The sequence below is a fragment of the Cydia strobilella genome, chromosome 14 (genome assembly GCF_947568885.1).
Source record: "Cydia strobilella chromosome 14, ilCydStro3.1, whole genome shotgun sequence".
NCBI classification, from domain to species: domain Eukaryota; kingdom Metazoa; phylum Arthropoda; class Insecta; order Lepidoptera; family Tortricidae; genus Cydia; species Cydia strobilella.
In genome coordinates, this window is record NC_086054.1 from 354,697 (window position 1) to 379,373 (window position 24,677).

Below are 24,677 nucleotides of genomic sequence, written 5' to 3' on the forward strand. Positions count from 1 at the left end.
ACGCCAATCTCGGAAAGTAAATAATGCATAGAAATAACGACGTAACTTTCATCTTGCCTTTTATGCTGCGTGCGTATGTGTCAATGATAACAGAAGAAAAAAAAACCGGACAAGTGCGAGTCGGACTCGCCCACCGAGGGTTCCGTACTTTTTAGTATTTGTTGTTATAGTAGCAACAGAAATACATCATCTGTGAAAATTTCAACTGTCTAGCTATCACGGTTGATGAGATACAGCCTGGTGACAGACAGACGGACAGAGGAGTCTTAGTAATAGGGTCCCGTTTTTACCCTTTTTGTACGGAACCCTAAAAAACTATACTTTTTAAAGACGATAGTTTGGTTTGAGGACTATGAAAAGGACATATAATTGATCATATGATTCTCTCTGATAAGTTTCACTGACAAGCGCCATTTTTGGCAAAATCTACCTTAACTTAGTTTAACTATGGATCACTTTAAAATGTCTTCTGCATATGCATGCTTAGTTTGCCTGTTATGAAATATCAGACCGTTTTCTTGCGCGTCTAATGCGCGTTTTTCAACAATGGCGCATAACCTCCATATTTGAAGCACACAGCTTTCATCTTTCCTTAAAGGGCGTTACATCATTATTATTCATTATATGACATCAAAGCACGCGATCTTTACGCCCAGGAATAGCATATATATAATTATAAGCATCCTTTGGATGGAATTGGATGGAAATAGCACATCACTCGTCGCTTCTGAGCCGATCAAAGATGGCTGCTTCTTGCTTGTTTAACACGAAAGTGGACGACCGCCTCGAAACGTCGAAACTGCCTTTCTACATACACAAACGTAGTCCCCAATATCCTCTCTGGATAGGTATTAACATTCATTGAAAATAATTTGATGTATTTTGACCATAACTCTGCCCCTTCGTTTGATTTTTTTTCGAATTTTTAATTATTATAATGCTGGCACAACACTTCGTTATGTGTTATTCGTTATGCGCGTTATTCGTCCGAATACGACGAAGTGTGGAGGACTTATTCGTCTTCTCCTTCTTCTTCTTTCCCTGTTCCCTTTATTTGGGGTCGGGCCTCCTCACTCTTCTGCGCCAAGCAACTCTGTTTTGGGTTGTCTCTTTTGACATCTGTGATCTTTGAGGACTTATTCGTCTGTTTTTCTTTATACCACGTCGGTGGCAATCAAGCATACGGCCCGCCTGATGGTAGGCAGTTACCGTAGCCTATGGAGGCCTGCAACACCGGATTTGTCTTATTCGCACGCATAACGCATAAGCGCAAATAGCAAATACGCGTATCCATTCACTTGTCGGTTTTTTGACACACTTTAAAGGACACGATAAAGACGCCGCGCAATTATTCGCCAAATACGGCGAAGTGTGGTACCCCTATTTGTTGTTCGCTTCACATAAACATATATTTAGGCAAATACAGCGAAGCCGCATAACGAATAACACATAACGAAGTGTGGTGCTAGCATAAGAGTTAGCAGCATTAAAAAAATTATGGAATTGGTTTTTCGCCCCTAACTTATATATTTTGATTATCAAAAAATCGAAAGATCAAATATTGCATGTAGCCCTTTTCAATACATCTGTGGTATCGCAAATCAGACAAAATCGATTCCAATTCCAAACGTTGAAAGCCCGTGCCCATTTCACCGCCGCCGCCGCCGCCGGTCAAAACACACCCAAACGTGCCCAAACCAAATAGAGTGCAGGAGTGCCTGCCTACTGTCCATTCCATAGGTGCAGCTCTACTATTCCTAAACCAACACAGATTAGGTTCGTCACTATGTAATTTGACCTGTTATAGCTATAGTAACTATTAGTTACAGGAGGTCAAAGTTAAACTGGTCGTCCAAACGCGTTGTCAAAATGTTTGTAACGTAGTAAACGTAGTAACGTACGCATGTCTAGACAAGGTTATTTACTGCACTTAGCGAAGATTATGGCGACATTGACGTATGAAATATATGTGACGTTTTCAGTCAAAAGGTACCACATTGTCGCTTGTTGATAAGGTTGATTTCTAATTGAAGCTATATGGAAATAGCGCCTTACTGACAAGCGACGATAAGTACCCTTTCGGTTGAAAATGGCACATAGTTCAAATATTGTTTTAGAATTAATTGCTTATTTATTTCCTAGTTTTTAAGTATTTATCAATGGTTGTATTATTTTTGACATTTAATTGTAATTATGACTAAATTAGTGGATTTGGATTTACCAGTTACTTCAACATTAAGTCCTTAGTCTCAACAGTCTCACCTAAATTTGAGCGAAATTAAGGCCCTAAATAATTTATGTCTTGTTCTCACTGGCTCGTAGTGTATAGTCGCGTCTTTTTGGGTTGCTTGATAAAGATAAATATATAGTTAATTATTCAAGTATTAGGCATATTACAATGCGCTTATTAACTAGGGTTGCCACCTTTTTTCTATACACATATAGTATTTTTGTCAAATTATTGAAAAAATATAGTATTTACTGGGAAATTTGAAAAAAAAAATAGGGCCGATTTGAGGCGAATTCAAAATCCAAGTCGCATACGATGCGATATTGGTGACATTTGTATACCCCATTCTTGAGTTATGAAAATATAGTATCTTTCGTACTATATTGTTTTTGTATAATATATAGTACAAGTGACTAAAATATAGTACGATACTATATATTATAGTATCGGTGGCAACCCTATTATGAACGTCAACTTGGAATTACATTGATGCATTTAATATGATACGCGTATAATTGACAAGAATAATGTAATTGAAACCTTGTTCACTTATCCGTAACTAAATGTTACGGGTCTTTAAGCATTTTATTCAATTCACATTGACCTCTTTCTCAACGCATTTTATTTTATTTTCATGAGTAACGCCTAAAAGCAATAAAGTTAACGAATAAATATAATAATACAGTAGTTGTATTTCGTTAACAGTATTTAGACCAACCACCAACCAACCAACCAACCAACCACCAACCACCAACCAACCAACCAACCAACCAACCACCAACCACCAACCACCAACCCACCAACCAACCACCAACCACCACCAACTTTTAAATATCGGAGTTTTGCAGAAAGCGCATTTTTAGTCATTCATAACTTTAACTTTATCTTTAAATGGGTTTGATCGCTTTCGGCATTGATACGTATTGGCTTTAAGGATGACTTATGTACACTAGAAGCATAGACATAGTATAGTAGTTATAGACATGAAACCGAGCGACCAGGGGTAAGAGAAAGACATATTCATGTATTGACAGGTTAATGTATGGCAGCATAATCCTTTTTCTCTTTCACTCTTATAAATTTCGGTATTTCGCCATCGCCTCCTACCTATGCTGTCATAACCTGACCATGAAAAAAAAACCGGTAATAATAAGGACAAAGCATGGCACTATTTTCTCTTTCCTCTTATAGGAATCGCAATTAGACTATCTTTCTCTATCAAAGGGTTCTCTAGAAGGGTTTGGGTTTGAGATAAGGCGTCTGACACTTCGTTTTCTACAGAAAGCATAACGTGATTATCGATTACCCATCATAGAAAACTGGCCTGGCGGCCTAGCCAAGGTGAGGATCGCTCGCGTTTCGCCATCGAATCGCTTTGTGTCTCTCTATCACTCTTCCATATTAGTGTGACAGTGTCAGTTAGGTTTCGTTCGCTACGTAGCTTTAGCGATTGGCATGTTGTCTACGGGGCCTGTTCGCTCACGTAAAAATGTAGTTTGCGGAAGGTTGCGTAAACCCGCGGTGTTGCTCTTGGCACCTGGCGTCTCTACGCTAACCTACATACAGGTAGACCCAAATAAACTCGTGAACATGTTTATTTGAGAACTAACGCACATAAGGAGATTAGCGAGAGTTCTATAGAATATAGTGTAATATAGTGTTCTGGAATTGTTGAGGTTCTGTGAGAAGATGGATGAGCGTCCTTGAACAGTTTGAATGTGCTTATTGTATAATAATATTATTAGTTTACCTGTTTTTGTTTTTAATTTGTTTGTAGTTTTGCAGTGACTTTGTATATTTCATACTGTTATGCTGTACAACTATTTAAAAAAAAAAAAAAAAAAAATAGAACGATGTCTACAGTACAGGTGAAAAATCGGAGGAAGGTTACCTATTTGAGAATTTCACAATAAATGAGTGCTAATAGGGCTCCGTAGAATTCTATATCTATTGGCTTGTAATGTTCAATTACATATTTAAGCAATTACATGTTTGACAAGTTCACTTTATTGTTGATGATGAAAACGTACCTATTATACGATACCCTGCTGAGTTTTTTACTGTCTCGTCTCGTCTTATACAAATTATTCGATTCTTTTCAATAGGTAGACAGGTAAGGGACTTGTAGCTCAATAACGAATGTGATTCTTACAGCATTAATGAAGCAAACGTGTGTTTTATCAAACAAGCTAGCAGTCCATCTAACCCTCACTTATAACGACACTCGCACTCGGTGTGGCCCTTCCCGTTCATTAAGCATTACAAGTGCTTAGAATTGATATAATACGCAATACGCACGTGTCCGATACAATTTAAATACCAAAATTCTTTGTAGGTATTGTTGAATGACGACGGATCAAGGGCAAGTATTGTTCTAGTTTTGTTTTAAGTTTATCACGTTCATTTATTTTTATTAATTGGGACAAATAAACGCATATGAAACGGCTAAGAATTTAAAAATTAAGCACGGTACAACATTAAGACTAGGTATGTTTAATTAGTGCTTGACGACCGGTCTGGCCTAGTGGGTAGTGAGAGTGACCCTGCCTGTGAAGCCGATGGTCCTGGGTTTGAATCCCGGTAAGGGCATTTATTTTGTGTGATGAGCACAGATATTTGTTCCTGAGTCATGGGTGTTTTCTATGTATTTAAGTATTTATATATTATATATATCGTTGTCTGAGTACCCATAACACAAGCCTCCTTGGGCTTACAGTGGGACTTAGTCAATCTGTGTAAGAATGTCCTATAAAATTTATTATTTATTATTATTATTTATAATGTTACGAATAGGAATCACATAGTTAATGTACGACCCCTTGTGTTATTGCGTGTACTTGAGAAAAAATAACCCATTATGCCACCGTGACCCGGGTGGGCGAGAAGTTTCAGGCACCGCCTTAAATGCAGAGGACGCTGGTTCGATTCTTGCCCTGGGTAATGGAGGCCTTTCTTACTTTTTTATTCGTATATAAATACTAAAATAAAATAAATCAAGTTTAACGAACCCCTTTATCTTATGATAATAAATCATCTCTTCTTAAACGCTTTCTATAACACTGGCCTTTTCTAATATACACGATGAGATCATGAACCTAGCTGTAAAGTAAGTTGTTATCGTTATCACTACTGATGTCATCTGGTACTAAATTAATTGTGAGATGATTGGCGTGGGACGGATCACACACAGCACACACCGCACACACGGCGCCATAACATACATTAGTAAATATAACATAGTCTGTACGGTCGGCATCAATAGTAGCGGAAATAACTCGCCAAAAGTATCTCATCATCATTATCATATACTTAAGAGTAAGTCTCTTGTCGGTGGAGCAATTTCCATGTTTCGCGGTCCTCTGCCTTCTCTTTGACAGCCTCTATTCCAGATTCTATTCTGTTTTCTATTTGAAAAGTATCTGCCGTTCTCTAATAGGTACTTTCACAGATAAAGATAGGGGCTAGCCAACATGTCAATGACAATCGTACATCGACAAACGCCGAATGAAAAGAAAAAAACCGGCCAAGTGCGAGTCGGACTCGCGCACCGAGGGTTCCGTACTTTTTAGTATTTGTTGTTGTAGCGGCAACAGAAATACATCATCTATGAAAATTTCAACTGTCTAGCTATCACGGTTCATGAGATACAGCCTGGTGACAGACAGACAGACGGAAAGACGGACAGCGGAGTCTTAGTAATAGGGTCCCGTTTTTACCCTTTGGGTACGGAACCCTAAAAATGCAGCGGGATGACACAGGTGGCAGGTGCTACGACAGCCACGTGACTATTTCCATACATAACCTCTTCATCATTCGCTTGCCCTTGTCCCATTCACTTGGGGTCGGCGCAGCATTTGTTTTTCTTCCATACCTCTCTTGTCACCCGTCATCTCATCATTCACTTGCGTTAGTTTCATATCATCTCTCACACAGTCCATCCACCTTTTCCTCGGTTTTCCCCTCCTCGTACCTCCCTCCACATCCATCCATACGTTACCTATTTTGTTATTATGTTTCGATTGGCGTTTCCTAATTAAAGTTGTTATCTTGGCTATTTAGGCCCCCTGTTCGCATTTAACAGTATCTTCCCCACTAATTGTTTTATACAGGGTGTTTGGTAACAGGATGCAAAGCCGAAAGTATGTGATAGTTTAGGCCATTCAGAACATTTTAAGGCATATATGTCTTAGACAATTTTTTTTATTTTTTATTTATTTAAGTTTTAGCATTTGCTGATACGATAGCTACAGCCGTGCTTGATAGCTTAAATGAAAGGGCAATAGCCAAGCATGTTTCTAAAATGGTTTGAATAACCAGGGCTATTTTAGTTTCTTTTATCGTCCTAAGAAAAAACTTAAATAATATTTTTTTCATTTTTTTTTTGCCTTAAAATGTTCTGAATGGCCTAAACTATTACCTACTTTCGGCTTTGCATCCTGTTACCAAACACCCTGTATATGTTAGACATGTTATGATATGAAGCTAACTTCGTGTAAGCCAAGTAGATTGCATACGAATCGATGCAAATGACGCAAAGAAAAGGTTCGATTTTGACAGATGTACGATTTCTGTTCAGTGTTAACCCTGAAATTTAGTATCACAATAGGATCCCACTCGTGACACCAGTAAACTCTACAACTCTACATTCTATTCTATTCTAAATTCGCACGCATTTTTCTGTCGCTCGCTCAAAATTCTTATTTTACCACAAACAACATGCAACAAAACAAACAAAACACGACAGGACGTCGAGACGTGGGAGGTTTGCGTTTCCTGTGCACTTGTGTAAGTGCAAAGCAAAAGGGGCGGTGACGGGCGTTAAACAGGGAATAGTCGCATAGCTGTTGGATATTTTGCACGTGTAGAACGGAGTGGTTATTCTCTGCATGTGGCAAGTAAGGCTCATATATAATACATTATATAACTAGCGACCCGCCCCGGCTTCGCACGGGTAGTGCAACTAATTTACACAAAACCTTTACAAATTATACATATAAACCTTCCTCTTGAATCACTCTATCTATTAAAAAAATCCGCATCAAAATCCGTTGTGTAGTTTTAAAGATCTAAGCATACATAAGGGACAGACGGACAGACACCGGAAAGCGACTTTGTTTTATACTATGTGTGATGTAAATAAATGGATAAAAAAACAAAAGTTCCATTTAATAAGTAATGATTTAAATATCATTGTAGGTAATTAGTTAGGTACTAGTATAAGGACAGTGAGAGTGATAAATTGAAAGAGGGTAAATTGCAGCATACATCGAAGTAAAATATTAACACAGGTCACCCACGATTTTAAGTCAGATAAAATCTCGTCAATTCAAATAATACGAACAAGAAGGTCATATAAATCTCAATCACATTAATTATCTCACGAAACAGTTCTCAAAGTAATCGTTAGGTACCTAATTAAATACTTCACTTATCAAGACAGGTTCCCAAAGTAATGTGACATGTGTAATCCAATCAAATGTTCCGGCGGAACGATTATCCCACCCTCGAGCGACTGTTAATCCAATACGATCCCCATTGAACGATCCTGGCATTCATAGGCTACTTAGTCACAGACATATGTCTGAATAGACTGTAGTGATATGACCGGTTTCGAAAATCATGTGACATGTGAGCTTAATAGCATCGTCACCCGTCGTCGTCATCGTTCGTTCGCGTTACTGCTTGATACATATACATACAAAATTAATGTAATGTGATATGTGTAATCCAATCAAATGTTCCGGCGGAACGATTATCCCACCCTCGAGTTCGACTGTTAATCCAATACGATCCCCATTGAACGATCCTTGCATTCATAGGCTACTTAGTCACAGACATATGTCTGAATAGACTGTAGTGATATGACCGGTTTCGAAAATCATGTGACATGTGAGCTTAATAGCATCGTCACCCGTCGTCGTCATCGTTCGTTCGCGTTACTGCTTGATACATATACATACAAAATTAATGTAATGTGATATGTGTAATCCAATCAAATGTTCCGGCAGAATGATTTTCCCACCCTCGCCTGTTAATACAATATCATCCCCATGGAATGAACCTGGCATTTGTAACATGGACGACTGCCTAAGCCATTTTTATAGCTGAGGTTTTCTTTTCGTAAGCAATACCGTTTTAACGTTTATTTTCTTTATTTTACAGGTAAGCAATCTACTACAAGACGCACCACAAATTAATTACACCATCCACAACAGGTATAATTTAATGCAATGTAGAAATCCTTGCTAATGACCAAATTATAATTTAAAAAACCGGCCAAATGCGAGTCGGACTCGCGCACCGAGGGTTCCGTACTTTTGTTGTTATAACGGCAACAGAAATACACCATCTGTGAAAATTTCAACTGTCTAGCTATCACGGTTCATGAGACACAGCCTGGTGACAGACAGACGGACAGACGGACAGCGGAGTCTTAGTAATAGGGTCCCGTTATTACCCTTTGAGTACGGAACCCTATAAAAGCATTTTTATTGAGCCTTGTGGATTTACATTTCACTAAAATTATTAATTAAATTACAATAGCAATACCGTCAGATAATAAATGAGAAAGCACGCAATATCTAACTATACAGATTTTGAATACCTTGGGTGGGTGGGTGCGTGATCTACGTAGTGTAGATGTCTGGAAGTATAGTTTTACCAGATATTCGGGTGGCGTGGGAATTAAGGAAATATTTCTTTGTGTGTTTATATTACATTCATTTGGATGGTGTTACAGGATCACAATATTTTGGGGATTCGCCATTGTGTTAGTTATTTATTGCTATTAATATCTCGTCTTATGGACATTAGGGTCTTTTATTACTTTACATATACTTTTGGGTCAGTGTTTAGAAGGGTTACATGCAGTTTTTTCTAAACAAATATGAAAATTATATTTACCCCTAAAATTAAATATGTAGTTAAATACAATGTTATTCCACGCACCACTAAATATATAGTTTTATGGCTTTAGTTTTTTATGACGACGTTTTTAGACACACGTTATATAAACATATTTGTGGTATTTTCTATAAAAAAAAAGGGACCTTATTGTCGATGGCGCTTACGCCATTATAAACGATGCTCCGAAATAAATACAATGCCGCACGACGCTGTGCGGCGTAAGCGCCATCGACAATAAGGTCCCTTTTTCATAGAAAATGACCCATTTTAGTTTGAACCCTAATTTCGATTGCAAATTACAAGAATATAGATTATACATACATATTATATATAAACGCTATGTGAGAGTACGACCGCTCGGTAACCGCTTTTCCAGCATACAAATGTAGTCACCGTTTTCCTCTCTCAATATCAACATTATTAAAAATATTTTGAAACAAGTTGAAGTATGAACAACACCACCAGTCTCTCTCGCTACAACGTAAATCCGTAAGGAGTTCGTTTAGGAGGTGCAAGCGCGCACTGCTTGCCCTTAGAGCTGGTCAAAGACGCCTAGTCTTACAAAGATGGCATATAGTCGAGAAATTCGGACGGGCACCGCCGTGGCGGGGTGGCCTAGGGGTTCATGGCGTTAGCCGCGATAGCTAAAGACGCCGGTTCGAATCCGGCCTTCACCACTGGAGGGCTTCGTCATTTTTTCTTTAATATATGACATCTATTACAGTTTTTAAGTTGAAGTATGTCAACCGTAACTATGCCCCATCGTTTTTTTATTATTATAATAATTAGAAGCATTTAAATATTTGTATGGATTCGTCCAAAAGGTAAAATCAAGAAATACGTGTCGGCCCTCTTAGACGGTGCCAAAAATATCAACATACATATACATTCTCATACATATGTATTGTATAGGTATGTATAATCCCATGTTAAAAATAATTTCAGACGGTAAATTTCATAAAAAAAAACTTATTTACTCGTACTCGTAATGCATGTTAATTATAAGATGTATTGTTTTAAAAAGATGTCTCCCGCCGAGTTTGTTGCCGGTTCCATATTGGGATACCCTCCTCCAATTGAGGGGTGATTTAAATCTTCTCAAGGCAGAGGTGTAGGGTTAGAGCCGGCGTAGCTTTATTTGACGTTCATAAGCGCATTGTAATATACCTGCTTGAATAATAAACTATCTTTATTTTTATCTTTAATAAATGAGCATATTTATTTCTAGAATACATATCGGTATGGCCGCCCACTCTTAACTAAATTTTAAGAGCTTATTACACTATCCTAATTTAGTGACTAACAAGAGGGACGCCGCTATACGTGAGAAACGATAGGATGTATCTCTTATCGTTTCTCACGTATAGCGGCGTCCCTCTTGTTAGTCACTAAATTAGGATAGTGTAATAAGCTCCTTAAACATGTGATTACTGATTACCATTCACTATTTCACTCTCACGTGCTATTGATTCTAATGAATCTTCGAGGGGAGACTTGCGCGGTGAGGGTTGCTCCATCCCTTTCACCCCTGTGGGGAGAGGGTTGGGAGCGAGGGAAATAGCGACGATTGATTCACGGCTGCAGATGCTGCGGTCGTGCCATGCTGAACGGAACCAAAATGGGATAATAAATATCGCTACTCTATATGAAGCTAATTTTGGTGTTATCTTACTTTTAGTTAAAATATTTTTAAACAACTCTGCGTGATGATTGCATAATTGTGTCGTTCTCAAGAAAAGGTACCACATTGTTGCTTATGACAGGTTATTCGTATAGAGATGCAAGCAAATTTCACAATTATGGTAAGCGACAATATGGTACCTTTTACTTGAGAAAGTTGAGAACGACACAAATACATTTCAGATATGAAAGACCGAGTAATGCATGTTAGTGAGGAATAATTTTTTTTATCAAATTTGCAATTACGGTATCTACCTACCTACTTCATTTCATTTCATTTATTCATGCTAAATAACATAGGTATACAAAATATACACGTCATATTATGAGACCCGGTTGGGTCTCATAAACTATTATTATCTAGAACTTAAATACTAAATTATCCTAATTACAATAAATAACAATATATACAAAACTTATGCACACTAAACATCTTTGCCGTTGAAAAACTCTTCTATATTTTTTTCTTCTCTCCTAATGCTAGGTTCTTGGTTTTAAATAAGAGATTTTTTTATTTATTTTATTGAATAAAATGTTTACATGACATTACGTTGAACCAATGCGTCACGAAACTTAAGACTAACAGCAATAATAATACATAAAACAGCAACAATTATAACAACAATAATAGCACATTACATTAATTAAAACATTAACATTAACATTCAATAGCTCAGACAGACAAATTGAGATATTGAAGATTATAAGTAGTTTTTGGTATTGACCTAGGCTAGGCCTACGCAGATACTTGGCTAGAAAATACCTCTTTAAACTTTCTGCTTCTACACCCATGTTTGTAAAACTTAAAGTATTTGTCGATTGGAAAACACTTAAATACTCACTTAAGAGATCACTTAAGAGATCACTCTCACTGTCGGGCAAACCTATCTGAACTTGACCTTCCCTTGGTTCCGTGTTGCATGTTCGCCGGTCTCACTAGTCTCAGTGGCCGTCGCGACGCCGCGCCGGCGACACGTACACGACACGGCACGATGTCGGATATAGTCAGCTGACAGGTGTTGTGAAACTTGTGATAGTGATATGCTTACTAATGTTAATAGTAAGTTGATTTTGGATTATTAAGGTGAGTTTTATTCATCATTAGTTATTTTGAATTTTTTGTTTTGAGGTTATCTTTGACGGCTATTTTTCATTGTATGTCGGTTGTAAAATAAACTTACTTACAGCCCGCCTGGTGATAAGCGGTTACCGTAGCCTAAGCACGCCTGCAACTCCAGGGGTGTTACATGCGCGTTGCCAACCCTTTTACTGCTTTTTTTTAAAGAACGCTTACCGTAGACCCTCGATGTTATCGTGTCGCGTGAATCTGTACAATAACGTGCCTAAGATAAGGTTAAAGACGCTGTAGACTTTCAGTAATGTGTATGAGAATTTCAGTTTCATTCACTTTGTCAAGAATTTTATGTACTACAAACACGTAGGTACTATACTCGTCTTTAGGTATTTAAATAAAACTAAACAAAATCTACCCTCAAATGGCTCCTTAAGCCAGTTGAGGGTAGATGAAAACATTACCATCAAATAATGTAGGTTAAAGTCAGGTCGTTTAGTGACAGATCTAAGGGGTTTTGTATTTGGTTGGTTAACCAATAAATGTTATAACTACCCGAAAATGTACAAATTGTTTGTATTTTGACTAGATTATAAAAGCGTCGGATTTATTACAAAAAAAAATTCTTTTTTTTTTTTAAAGTAGTATTTTGGCGTTGTGTCTGATTTCGCCTTATTTTAGTCTAGAAACCTATTTTCATTTAATTTAATTTAATATAATTTTCTCGCATTCTAACACTTTTTTTTTGTCAAAAAAGCGTGATATTTGCCGAGCCCCCCTGAACTAATCACGTAATTTATGGACACCGTCTTATGTTGTTATTGATGGACTGACAGCCTGTACTGGTACGGACACTGGCAAACTGACGGTGTACAGGGTGCCATAAGCAGCGGCTCCGGCGCAGCGTGACGTCACGCTAATGACCGCTCTAACTATGACATTGACACTTATGGAACAATTATGGTTCCGTTCTTTTTTCATTTGTAACATTTTACTGCCTTTTCTTACGATTAAGAACAAAAATACCGCCTGGTGTGATTCTTACTTTCAGACCGGTGTCACAGACTACCTACCTAGACTACCTACTTTACCGACTGAGCTACCGGAGCTTGCCTGTTTGCAGTGAATTTTCCTATTTCTAAAATTTTGTTAACAGAGGGATGCCAGTGGCGGATTTGTAGTGTTTGCCGCCCTAGGCCCCATGTAGTAGGTACTAGCCGCCCCTTTCTCAGCAACCATCATAAATTCATAATCATATAGGTAGATTGCAGCCCCTAATATCTTGCCGCTCTAGGCCCAAACTTAATCCGCCACTGAGGGATGCTGAGTATAGAAATCGATTCTACGTATCATGGTTATAAATGAAGAGATGTCTGGTTCTAACTTCTAACCTATGCGGTGTAGAAATTGCCTTACTTTTGATAAAACTGGTGGTAACAATAACAAAATGGAACTCACCACAGTCGCGAGTACGCGCAATGTCGGTTTGATCATCATCATCATTATATCACCCGAGACTTCCACTGTTGGATACAAGTTGACACTGAGGGCCTACAGCGAAAACCGAAATTCGCAAATTGCGCGGATTTCTCTTTTACTCCAATGAAGGCCTAGGTAATACGAGTGACAGAGAAAGATGCCCGCAATTTACGAACTCCGATTTTCGCGATTATAGCCCTGGTTCGGTTCTACTCAAGGATGATCGTGCGCTGCGCCATATTTTCTTCGATCTTTTTGGAGGCCTTATCTTTTGGTCGTCACTTGAAAACTTCGGTCGTTTTTACAGATGTATTGATTTTTTTGTTCTTTTCTTACTTGAATGGTTTTACGTAGCTAGGTATAATTTCTTATGTTTTGACGAACGAAACTCGATCGCGCGCGCAAGGCCAGCGTGCGCCCGCGCCGGACTCGTAAAGCAAAACAATGGCCACTCGAAACTCGACACTGCTACAATAGCTAGAGATCTTAGATCCCGTTTTCTAAGGGGACCTTGCATTTTTGAGACAAAGCAAACCGCTTGGAACAGGTGTTCCTGGGGGTGATCTGAGCTGATTTAGCCCGGTTGCCACGAGGTTCCCCCCAGCAGGTGGGCAGGGGAGGGGGGGAAAAGTGCCTCCGGCGCGCCCCACTCTTAAGCTTTATATCTGCATATATCTAGCAAATATATCAAGTTTGGTGTCTTTTTCGTATAATTCGAGGATAAAGAATTCATTTCTGTGATTAAATTTTCACTCACCCATACAAAAAATACGAGAAATTGAAAATTCAAAAATTTTCTTTACACTTTTTTTTTCGAAAATCCTCTACAAAATTAAAACTATGGCGATTTGCTCTAGAAAAAAAATACCTGTAAATAGCCCAGTTATCCTTCTATATAAAATAGTAAACTTGTCAAACATTTTTCTTTTATAACTCTGTTAAAAAAAATGTTTTGTGTCGCGCGGCGTACCCGCGTTGTAAGAGCGGTATGCAGCTTTTAGGATTTTTAAGTATGTTTAGATGATTTCTAACAAGTTGTTATTTTTCTGGTTGTAGATTACATTAATAAATTACTTCTGGATGTGATATATAGTTGGTCAAGCAAATCATGTCAGCAGAAAAAGGCGCGAAATTCAAATTTTATATGGGACGATATCCCTTCGCGCCTACATTTTATAAATTTGCCAGTAGTTATTATAAATGTGATAAAATTAGCATAGTTAGATGTTTGACAAAAATGCGGGTTAAAATTAGATATCTATTGTTCGCAATTGCCACTACATGCACATAGGTCCGTACATTTTAGTTTTTTTAACGCAGTTGCACCTCCTTGCTCATTTGTTTTGCAGCAGCAACGAATAATCTCCAAACAAGCAGCAGCCGCCGCAGGTCGGCTTGTCCATATGGGCTCCCAATAACCATTTTGTTTGGACCAGCCCCAGTCAGCAGGGCATGGTAGCTGTTGCTGAGAGGATATAATCTGTCCCCAAACCTACTCCCCAAACTCCTCCTTGGTAAACTGCACGGAGAATATGTTTACGTAGGGCATCTTCTGTTGGAGGCAGATTCTCTAACTCAGGGTTTCTTAAACTTTTTGCTATCACGGACCATTTTCACAATTTAAACAATTCCACGGACCCCGGTTAAAATATATTTTAGAAAAATAATAAAAACCCTTATTTATATTTTAAAATTTATTTTTATAAGTTTCATTACACTTAGGTTTCGTCAAGTTTATTACAAAATTTCCTAATAAGTATGTTTACAGTAGGTATTTGACTTACTGCGGACCCCTGATAAACATGCTACGAACCCCTAAGGGGTCCGTGGACCCCACTTTAAGAAACCCTGCTCTAACTGGAGATTTCTTATTGTATAAAGTACTCTTCGACACTCATTTACCTGATCTGAAATCAGTAACAAAATGCATAGTGTTAAAATACTGTCTAGGGATCAGTGTTGGCAGAAACGTTAATGCAATTAACCATTAACCAGTACAAATTGAACCGTAAACTGTAACTGTCCGTTACGGTTTACGGTTCAATTTGTACTGGTTAATGGTTAATTGCAATTAACGTTCGGCCAACACTGCTAGGGATCAATTCACACCTCGTAATTCAAATCTGTCCAGACTTAAAAATGTAAGACTCTTACTTGTGATACAAGACCATAACAAATTTTTCCAATATTTGCAAATTTGGCAACGCCTGCTCAGTATTGCCTTGTTTGTCGTATTTAAATCCCTCTGTTACAGCAGGTCCAGCAGGATATGCCCTCCAAGCTTGAAATACGCTTTTTTTCACCTTTCCACACAAAAAAGAAACAGTGTCGCAACCTGAAAAGGCGTGGAAGAATGCTAAGACTACTGTACTTTCTGGTCCTGTGAAATAAATTATATATCTATGCGTTACAAATAAAATCATATGTTTAAAGAAAGTTTGCAGCACGTGACCAATTGCCCAGATGACCTGTCTCGTACTGCGGTGACATATTTATTTTATTTACAATTAATGGAGGAACTACAAAAGTTACCTAATGAAGATGCAATAGCATGGCACGAGAGGAACTGGTCATTCTTTCCTGTGCCAATATGTACCCATAACTCCTGGAGCTCCGGCAATTGTGATATACATGCAACTGCGAGAACAACAAAATCAGTATCCACTGTGCGTAGCATAATTTTTGTGTGACCTGGGGCTACAGCATCAGCCACATAATGGACCATCATGCGCGTGTCTGCTTCCTGTACGAGGGCAACTGGTCACGTGCTGCAAACTTCCTTTAAATATATGATTTTATTTGTAACGCATAGATGTATAATTTATTTCACAGGACCAGAAAGGACAGAAGTCTTGCCATTCTTCCACGCCTTTTCAGGTTGCGACACTATTTCTTTTTTGTGTGGAAAGGCGACAAAAAGCGTATTTCAAGCTTGGAGCGCATATCCTGCTGTAACGAAGGGATTTAAATTTGGCAAACAAGGCAATATTGAGCAGGCGTTGCCAATATTGGAAAAATTGTTATTGTCTTATATGACAAGTAAGTCTTACAATATTAAGTCTGAACAGATTTCAATTACGAGGTTGCAACCCTAGACTTATTTTAACACTATGCATTTTGTTATTGATTTCAGATCAGGTACAAGTACGAGTGTAAATGAGTGCCGAAGAAATCTCCAGTTAGAGAATCTGCCTCCAACGGAAGATGCGCTACGTAAACATTATTCTCCGTGCAGTTTACCAAGGAGGCTATGTTTGGGGACATATTATAGCCGCTCAGCAACAGGTTGGAACATTGGGAGCCCATATGGACAAGCCTACCTGCGGCGGCTGCTGCTTGTTTAGAGCTTATTCGTTGCCGCTGCAAAACAAAATGCGCAGGGAGGTGCAACTGCGTTAAAAAAAACTAAAATGCACTGACATATTTATGTGCATGTAGTGGCAATTGCGAACAATATATATCTTATTTTAACCCGCATTTTTTGTCAAACATCTAACTATGTTAATTTTATCACACCCATACTAATCCATACTAATATTTTAAATGCGAAAGTGTGTCTTTCTGTCTGTTTGTTACCTCTTCACGCTTAAACCGCTGAACCGATTTACTTGAAATTCAGTGTAGAGATAGTTTGAGTCTCGGGGAAGGTCATAGGATAGTTTTTATCTCAGAATTCACCCCTTAAGGGGGTGAAAAGGGGGGTGGAAGTTTATATGGGGAATCAATAAAAAGGAGATTGGATAAAAGTCGCGGGCAAAAGCTAGTATTATATATGCGAAAGTGTGTCTGTCTGTCTGTCTGTTACCTCTTCAGGCTTAAACCGCTGGACCGATTTAGTTGAAATTTGATATAGAGATAGTTTGAGTCCCGGGGAAGGACACAAGGTGGTTTTTATATCAGAAATTATCCTTTAAGGGGGTGAAAAGGGAGGTGGAAGTTTGTATGGGAAATCGATAAAAAGCATATTGGATAAAAAATAAGCTACCCAAATACTAACTCCACGCACACGAAGTCGCGGGCAAAAGCTAGTTAATAGTAAAGTTTTCCCAAAGTCTTTATTTATATATTTGTATATATATCACGTCCAGAAGTAATTTATTAATGTAGTCTACGAACAGAAGAATAAAAACTCATCAAAAATCATCTAAACATACTTAAAAATCCTAAAAGCTGCATACCGCTCTTACAACGCGGGTACGCCGTGCGACACAAAACATTTTTTTTAACAGAGTTATAAAAGAAAAATGTTTGACAAGTTTACTATTTTATATAGAAGGATAACTGGGCTATTCATAGGTATTTTTTTTCTAGAGCAAATCGCCATAGTTTTAATTTTGTAGAGGATTTTCGAAAAAAAAAAGTGTAAAGAAAATTTTTGAAATTTGATTTTCTCGTATTTTTTGTATGGGTGAGTGAAAATTTAGTCACAGAAATGAATTCTTCATCCTCGAATTATACGAAAAAGACACCAAACTTGATATATTTGCTAGATGTATGCAGATATAAAGCTTAGAGTGAGGCGCGCCGGAGCCACTTTCCCCCCCCTCCCCTGCCCACCTACTGGGGGGAACCTCGTGGCAACCGGGCTAAATCAGCTCAGATCACCCCCAGGAACACCTGTTCCAAGCGGTTTGCTTTGTCTCAAAAATGCAAGGTGGTGGACCTAAGATCTCCCACTAAAAATACTGCTCATACCTTGTAAAAAAACACATGAAAACAAGCTTGAATAGGGCTTAATGAGCCTAATCCTTGCAGGAGCCTTTAAGACTGCAAATAAAAGCTCACACACTATTTACTTACTTAGTGTCAAAAATCTCTGTTGCTTATAAAAGTCAACCCAAAAAAGTCAAAGGAATGATAGATCCATCTGACCAGGATGACATAACGCGGTGAAGATTATTGCAGTGGCATAACATTGCGCCGCGCATGCTCCATCAGCTAACCGATGCGACGCGCAGGCGCATCGCTTTCACATAGCGCGAATATCTTACGCTCTCTGCTCCGTATTTTTCTAATATACATATGAACGAGTTCTATTCACTAAAATGGGAACGACACGTAAACAATGTTGAAATGCGTCTAATTAGGTAATTTCTTACGGTTGATGAACGTGCGAGATTTCTGACTCCTGGTGGCGCGCCAAACATACCAATTAGGCAAGCCGGAGATAATTTGAAATGACTGTTCCTAGATATCTCTAGAATAAATTCATCCCTGCAAATAAAGAAAGCCTGTAGGAACCGAGCTCTATGAACACTAAGATACGATGTGTGGCCTGTAATAGGAGCAAAAAATTAAACTGTAGGCTGTACTCCTCATACCGACCAACATTTGTTCAGCGACTTTTAAAAATAACTTGTGTTTTGATTTTTAATACACTTTAATGTTTTTTCCAAGACGCAATGTATTGCGAATTTTGTTATGTTTAAGGTGTGACAGGCAACGTCAATCACAATGATAATGGCGTACATTGAAGATAATATTTATTTTGTATGAAAAATACGAAGTCTAGTCTTCATTATTTTTAAAAGACGCTGAACAAATGTTGGTCAGTTTGAGTTGATTTTAGAAAAAAAAAAACCGCGTTTTTTATTTTACTTTACATGATCTCCGGTCTCTTTTGTAAGACCATTTTCACCCATATCATTCCTATCTATAATAATGAGCCGATGTGCGAGCGTAAATTGTTTGATTTTGCGTTTGAGGCTTACCCGGTTTGAGGTGATGCTGACATAATCCACCGACTCGCTACCGCTTCGGTTGAATCAGCAGAGCCATGCGAGCTTACAGTGCTATTTTGTATCAACTTCGCCTCCCCCTTGTAGTCTCCCCTTCCTATTAGTCCTTGCTTTAGGATCTGCTAGCTGGAGTTACCCCAAGTATCAGTATCAGTATTATAGATTTAGACATAAAAAAGACATAATATTATTAGCCTATTAGGTAACTGACTCATGGTTGTAACTTGTATCAAAGTAAGATGATGACCATATCAAATTATTAGAACACAATCGACCTCAGTGATCGTTAATTAATTTATTTACTAGAGGTTAAGATTATTTGAGATTTAAATTCGATATTGTTTCCGACACGTCACACGACTGCGGAAGATGATTGATCGTTGTCATTGTCATTAACAGTTTGCTTCGTCAGCAGTTCTGTTTACAATAATGGACGTGATTTGACGTGAATAAGCTAAACGTCAAGGTTGGTCAGTGCGTTCCAAATTCATCTCATGTTTTTGTTTATTCTAAGGATCTAAGGTATCACTGTCAATCATTAACTGCCTTGTTTTTACACACTTTTATTTAGCTTCACTGCGTATATACCTTTGTATGTATATATATAGTGCTTCAAATCTTGAACCTAAAATTTGAACCACTTCCCGGTATCTGATTCAGTTGAAATTTGGAGTACTATCGTTATTCCGGTGAATATGCAATAATGTGCTAACATGGAGGTGTTCTGATGATGCAGCCGGTAGGTAGGTACCCAAAGGAACTCCTCGATGGAAAAACACAAACCAAGTTTAGGCTCATTAGAAAGGTTTTAAGAGGTACTCGATAGAACATGCAAATGAGAAAAAGTACAGTCAGCAATAAAAGTGCCACAAAAAAAAAAATTTGGCAGTTGTTTAATTTCTGATTTCGATGTATGTTATGATAATGTCTAAGGTTTTTCCGTCTTCTTTTGTGGATTATCTACGAAATTTTGCAAGATAGGCTGCAGCAGTAAATGATCTGGTGCCGAGAATTATAAACATTGCTCGACACGCCTGATTTAGATTCTCATAGCTTTTCTAAAATAGCAGGTCTAATACTCCCTTTTAAGGTGCCGTCCAGTTAACTTATCTTCATATAATTGTCTTGTTATGTAACACAATAGACACGTCCAATTTTTTCGACAACCTATACCTCACCACAAAACCAAAGCCGGATATGTTTTACGACTCCACAGTTTCTCAGTGCCCAAAGGTCAAGTGTGCCTGTAACTTTAACGACTCTTATTCCTTTTTCGACCAGCTGTGGTAATCGTAATCCTTGCAGCGGTTACAATAGAAAGCGACTGTGATTGGTCGGGAAAGTGCGGATCGATCGTTGTCGTCTGTCAAACCAAGTGCGACATAATATGTACTATTATGTACATTCAAAGTGTCAGTATCTTGACTATATCCTAACTCCTATTTTAATGTACGTGTAATTGCAATACCCTTTTAGGGTAACATGTTGTAATGGAACCATTGTACTTAGAGTAAGACCTGTACACCAACATGAGAGCAATAAATATTCTATTCTATTCTATTCTATTCCTCTGGAGTTGCAGGCGTACATAGGCTACGGAGACTGCTTAACATCAGGCGGGCCGTATGCTTGTTTGCCACCGACGTAGTATAAAAAAATATATATATCGTTATTAGGTTTCGATGTGTACCTCGTTCCTATGGTTATGAGTGTTATTTATTACCGTGTATAATCTGATTATTAAGGGAAAGCCTGATAAAGGTAATAAAGGTCAACATTTCTGGAGATGCTCAATATTACTTATATACCTATAAACAAAACTTTACAAAGCTTCTTCTGTCCATGATGATTAATTTTTGGTCTATTGGATGAAATAAAATACATAGTATATTACAGAACGATAAATTATGTTCACGTGCATTTGGTTTAACCCCTCGAATCCTATAAATTCGAATTTAGGTCAGCATAGATGGCATAGACCTCAAACTTAAATTCTAAATTAATTAAGATTGTATTTTAGAAGGCAAATATCGATCTCTGGGACTGGAAATCTTTAACACTACTTTGAATCCTCACATTTTCTTTAAGATTCGGGTGCCTCAAGATTTTAAAGCATCGATTGACGAATTAAGTAGGTATCTAATTAGACATCCTAATCTTAAATTTCTTAGACGTTGTACTGCTCATCATAGTTGTACTGTGATGTGCGCGGGCGCAGTGAGCGCGTGCGCGGCGGCATGAAATTTGAATTCGGAATGATAGGCTCGTTAGTGTGCCCGCTGGGGCGGACCTCCGGCAATTTACTCAGTGTCCTCCAGATGAGATCGAAAACTATGACAATCTGTAAAAATGTCACTTTCGAATATTTTTATTATGTAAGTGTTATGTTTTATGATTCATCAATTTCATCATTGACTGAGATTAAAAATACTCGATTTAAAGCGATGATATTTAGGTATCAGTGCTTTAACTATTATTTTGATATTTGAAGTAGGTATATTATAGAATAGATAATCTCGTTATTACAGATGATATACCTAATAGTCCTATGATTTGCTTCCATAGACTTATTTTCGTGGTCTTCTCTTTTATAAATTTCTCAAAAAAGAACATCTTACAAAATAGAAAACTAAATTTTACATGTCATTTCAGTAATCCGTGAATTGTTCTACGATAGGTAACTTTATAACAATAGTTAACAATAACATTCAAGAACATACAATTTGTATGTTCTTTCAGCTAAAGTTCTTATTGTAATAAGGTTACCTATCGTAGAAAGTAAGTACATAGTTGGATTTTGGTAACTTTAAAACACGTAATTTTTGATTACCGAGAAGCTTCGCGCGGTTACAACATTGTAAAGGGTTTTGTAACACCTACGATTTCTCTCTTTTTCCTAAATCTCCTATATCGTGTCAAAATTTGCAATTGTAATTTAAGGGCGTACCTTTGATTTCTTTTTTCTTAACCTTTTTAGCATGCGCTCGTAAAGATAGCTGAACTACTCGACCTTTGGGACGCCTGTTAAAATGCATACAAACTATCAACTTTACATAATGTTTTCGTTGATGGAAAACGCATTAAATTAATAATTCGTTATGACTTTAATTATTGGTTGTCTGTATTCAACAACGATATTGTATTTTAAGTAGTGGAGAATTTTCTCGAAACGTTTTGTAAAGTAAATATTTTCTCTTTTATCAACCATCGTAAAATATTTGGCATCATTAATATCTTCTGTTTGAAACAGTTTTCTTATTGAATGCGTTTTCAAGTGATTTAAACTATTGAAGTAGATTTTATGCACTACTCAAGTACTCACCACACGGACAACGCTAATCCGCACGGGTGGTACCAAAATTAAGTTAACATCACGAGTACCGCGATCGTTTCTCTCTAGAACGTGAAAGATTTGGAATGAGCTACCCCTATATCTGAAGAGTTGCCTTTGACAGTGGGCTCTTGAAGATGCAAGTCATTCTCAGAGATCGGCTACACATAGAGTTGTGCCGTTCCCGGTAACATTACCCATTTAGTATGGGGAATGTTACCGAGCGAGAAATTTCCCCATACAAAATGGGGAATGTTACCGGGAATGGCACAACTCTAGCTACACATAAGTAGCTCTTTTGATAGCATGTCCATAGGTGAACAATGATCGCTTCTAATCGAACGACATGTCTGCTATCTAATTACTTTAAATTTTAAGTTTTAGTTTTACTTTTACTACCATTTTCCCAAATGCCGGAACGACCGCCATGTCCGTACGGAAGCTGCGATTCTTTCCGCTCACACTCTATACCGCAACCATCAGCTGGCTGACCACAATAACGACAATTTACCAAAATACTGATTGTATAACACTCACTTTTCTATGTGAGGTATTAGATTAGCCGAGATAATTTAACATTTGATTGGTGCTGGGGAGGCGTCTACGGGAGAGGGGCTGCGACCCCCGCTCTGGATCGTACCTGGTTCAACAGATCTCAATAGCAGTGCAGCGAGGGAATGCTGCAGGCATCATAGGAACTTTTGAGCCGGGTACGATGCAGGGTGGAGGCGCATATTAGACGACAGTTTATTATAAGTTTTAATTATTGTTATTTATTATTAATACCTATTGTATATCTATATATATTTTACAAACTGAAGGTAGTTCTCGTATTGTAGAAGTGAAACATCACATTGTATGGAAGACAGCAGCTTAACATTTCCGAAGATTTTTATTTGAAGTTGATTGCCTTTTTTTATCTTTGAATTTTCTGAAGAGGCATAACAATAGGTTAGGTTCCTAATAGTTATTACACTTCTGCAGCTATTAAGATTCGACACAATGCCTTTTTTAAAGATAAGAAACATGCTTCCGCCATAAACGCACCCTGACGAATGAAATGCCATTTCATTGGTCCGATTTTTATTTACCGAAATCTCGTTAAGTGATGTCATCGTATACATAGTAATTTGAAAATTGGATCGAAACATGTCAAGCGTTTATTCGACTTAATAATACGTGAGTGACCCGCGTATAATAATTTTATGACTCGAAATTATTTTAAGCGGGTCACTCACGTATAAGTCGAATAAACGCTTGGCATGTTTCGATCCAATTTTCAAATCCGTGCAAATCCGACTTTAGCCCGCAGTATGTACACTTCGCGCTCTTGACCAGTAAAGGCGGTGCTCCATGAGGATTCCTTTTTCTCAAAAGTTGGATCTTTCGACTTAATAATACGCGAGTGACCCGTTTAAAATAAATTTTAGTACCTAAGTTACGAGTGCTAAAAACTGTTGGTTTTGCGCACAATGGATCGGCCACGCGACACGCGTGACAATAAGATTTTCCGCCCGCCGCGTCCGCAACCTTCGATTACTCGTCGAAGGATTAGTAATTAAGTTTCCGAACGAGCGAGTGTTCCGGATGGCTTGGGCGACACGATTTCGTGCTAATTGATATATTTCCCTCGTCTCGTCCGATGATGAACGTGAGCCTATCGATTTAATTAATCGAGTAAATTAGTTAATTACGTTGCTCAATCGATTCTGTGTATCGATTAACGTTTGGTTGCCGGTAGTAAAACACGTCGGATATATTTATCTTGATATGTATCAGTACTTTTTATTAGTGATTGAACAATTGTATCATTGTGCGAGTAATCGTTTCCAGTAGTCTAGTTACCTACTTTTTAAGTCAATGGCTTCGTTCATTATAACAGAAAATAAATTGGATGATTATTGAAACCTTAGTTTGAACTAAAAGCAGTAATATCATGCACAATAAATATCATGAAAATATGTATGCTTACAGCTCTAAGATTGAGGCAAATATATTTTACGCGCTTTGTCGTGCCAAATCATCTTTTCTCAAATTTTCAAACACAACAGCAAGAATTCTTTCATTACGTAGCAATTTACATACATCTCTCGTTCGTCTACTGTTTAGTAGTTCCGCATTTCCATACCTATTTCCATTTTACGCCATGATCTCATCATGCGTCGCCTAGGAGGATAAAACCAAACGGAGTAGCCATTAACAGGCATTCCCCTCTGTCGAAAATAGTCGGCCAATGGTCAT

The 24,677-nt window shown here is 37.9% G+C and overlaps 2 protein-coding genes across 3 annotated transcripts in view; both read left to right on the top strand.

Annotated features, from left to right (window-relative positions):
- LOC134747026 (uncharacterized) overlaps positions 1-24,677 on the top strand; it is a 426,043-nt gene that overhangs the window by 86,332 nt on the left and 315,034 nt on the right. The window lies entirely within an intron of this gene.
- LOC134747024 (GAS2-like protein 3) overlaps positions 1-24,677 on the top strand; it is a 154,343-nt gene that overhangs the window by 41,093 nt on the left and 88,573 nt on the right. Inside the window, exon 1 of one of the 2 annotated variants that reach the window (XM_063681574.1) lies at positions 11,812-11,900. The exons of the other annotated variant lie outside the window; for it this stretch is intronic. The gene's annotated coding sequence lies outside the window, so the exon portion shown is untranslated. Of the gene's footprint in view, positions 1-11,811; positions 11,901-24,677 lie in introns of those variants that run through there. 2 annotated transcript variants of the gene reach the window in all.